Raw genomic sequence first — 2945 nt, 5'->3', positions numbered from 1 at the left:
AATTCATAAGCACGTATGTATGTATAGAACACAAGCCAGCCAGTAGAACAACTGCTGAATGCACAGTCTGAAGACAAATATATAGTCTATAAGTCTGAAGTGATAGCAACTCTTAGGGAGTGCTCACTTTTGCAGAAAAAGAAATACAATAATTTTCTAATTATATTGTAATTTTTTATGAACATAAAAGGATAGTAAATACTGCAAATTTCTATATGACCAAATGATAATTGTATTTTATATTTGAAATAGTCATCAAGGAACTGAAGCAAGTAATTAAATTGACTCATCTCCTTTCATCAAATTTGTAAAGGTACATAATAACGTCTATCAGAAACATGAATTTGGGGTAATTTGGGATATACACTATTCCCTGGAAATTGCTTAAATTATGTTGTTTATAAATATACATCTGAGACTATTGATGTATGTAGAATCCAGAGAACTTCAGAAATGTTAGCCCAGATGACAGTCATTGAAAATCTCTCCCTAGGTTTATATGGGGGACTAGCCTATCCCACCCCAAACCAGTCTGAGTCTGGCTGTCTGGCACCTTTCACCACCTCTCTAATGCTGGAGAAAAGCAGAAACACTGTGACCAGGGCAGACAAACTGGGCATTTAGCACAGTGGTGTGTCTGGAAGGACATTTCTTTGAAGGAGTTGCATTCCACTGGCTGTGTGGAGAGACTTGATGTCCACATAACCCAGCCAATGGCACCCTTCTGTAACCATCTGCACAGGCCAAGGGCACTACCTGCCCCTAAAGGCTGTGCTCTGGCTGGAAGGGCTGCACCACCTACCCAGTGCTGGCCAATGCCTGCCCTGGGACAGAGCTGCTGGAAGGAGAGGCTGCATTGCAGATCTCAGACTTTAAGTGCCTCGACCCTTCTGCTGGGCTGAGGACCAGCAACAGACCTGCCTGCAAAAGCTGTGCTCAGGTGGGGGAATGTTTCACCTTTGATGCAGCCTGGAGCACTTTGAGAATCAATCAAGAAGGATTATGGAGCTCTGGGAGCGGTGGTAAGGGAATCTGGAGAACAAGCACTTTTCTCATGAGTCCTCCCACTCAGAGGGCAAGGATCTGAAAGGGACTGTCAAATGTGATGAGCCAGGGCTCAGCTACTTATACCATGGAACCAACTATGAGAAAACTGCTGAGGGCTGACAGGGAACATTTATCAGAGAAGTGGGAGATCACCCTTGGTCATAGGCATTGGTGAAAAGAGCTTCATTTTAAAGTTGCTGAGGGAGAGGAACCTCCATTCACCCCACTCTTACCAGTTTGATGCCAGTGCTAGCAAGAGATGCCCAGAGCCTGGAAAGCAATCACAGGTCAGGAAGGAGAGCAGCACAAAGGAATTCCTGCCTCTTCAGTCAGAAAAGAGTCTTCATCTAAAGCTCAATTTAAAGGCCTGTATGCAAGTGCATGTAGTGTGGGAAATAAGAAGAACTAGAGATGTGTGCTGTGATCTTATTGGCATCACAAAGATGTGGATGGGTTTTATGACTGGACCATTGGACTGGAATGATACAGGCTTTTTAGGAAGGACTGGCAGGGGAGACGAGAAGGGAATGTTGTGCTCCATGTCAGTGACCAGCTGGAGTGCACAGAGCTCTGACTGCCTGGGGACAGATGAGAAGCTGACCAAGAGACACAGAGCTCTGTGGTGCAGTGCTCATGCTGGAGGGAAGGAATGACATCCAGAGGGGCCTTGACAGACTGGAAAGCTGGGCCCATGTAAATCTCATCAAGCTGAACAAAGCCAAGCCTGCAAGGTCCTGCATCTAAGCTGGGTCAATCACAAGCACAAATACAGGCTGGGCAGAGAATGGAGCCAAGACTAGCCATGGAAAGAAGGACTTAGTGAGGGTTGTGGATGAGAAGCTCAACTTGACCTGGCCATGAGCAATCATAGCCCAGAAAGCCAAGCACAACCTGGTTTTTGCTGCATCAAAAAAGAAGTGACCAGCAGGCAAAGGGAGGGGCTTTTTCTCCTCTGCTCTTGTGAGACCCTTTGGTGTACTGTGTCCAGCTCTGGGCTGAAGACAGGCTAAGAGTTGGAGTTGTTCATCCTGGGGAAGAGAAGGTTCTGGGGAGACTCTATACCACCTTCCAGGACCTAATGGGAGCCTACAGAGTACTGCAGAGGGACTTTTTACAAAGGCATGTAGTGACTGGATAAGGAGGCATGCATTGAAACTGTAAGAAGGTAGGTTTCCATTACATATTAGGAAGAAATTCTTTACTGCGATAGTGGTGAGACACTGGAATAGGTTGCCTAGAGAATCTGTGGATACCCCATCCCTGGAAATGTTCAAGGCCAAGCTGCATGCAACCTTTGTGCTACCTGGGGTAAAGAAAGGCATCCTTACTGGCTGGGGGTTGAACAAGATGATCTTTAAGGTCTGTCCCTTCACACCAAAAGAATTTTATGATTCTATGAAATAACTGCCCTTCTGATTTTCATTTTACTTTGAAATGTCACGTTTCCACTCCCTGAGTAGAATTTGTCACTTCTCTTATGCAGGACTTACTTGATCTGCCTTTTTGTAAGTAAGTGTTCCATAGTCCACGTAAAATGTTATAAAATAAAACCAGATTTGAAGATGGATATGTAACTGGCTTAATGGAATGACAGGAAACGATACAAAGATTTTCACTGTGAATTTTAAATTATGGACATTTTAAATTTAAAGAAAATATAGACAGCTGTGAAAAAGGAGGAAGTAAGGAGCATAAAGGTTCATAAAGAATACTTTTAGCATCCTGAAACCAGGTCAAACAAATATATGGGAAGTCTAGAGGCAGATAAACAGCAAAGAGTGCACACTTTAAGATTAAGACACAGAGTCTTTAGTCACCTTGTACATTCTAAATTCTGAAAAAAAAGAATTTTATTTGAGATATTGTAGTACAAACTTCAAATAAATGCTTCAAAACAC

This window comes from Cyanistes caeruleus, chromosome 4 (assembly GCF_971803275.1).
Source record: "Cyanistes caeruleus chromosome 4, bCyaCae1.hap1.1, whole genome shotgun sequence".
In the NCBI taxonomy this organism is placed as follows: Eukaryota; Metazoa; Chordata; class Aves; order Passeriformes; family Paridae; genus Cyanistes; species Cyanistes caeruleus.
The sequence above is the reverse complement of the archived record's forward strand: the minus strand, read 5'-3'. Positions refer to the sequence as shown.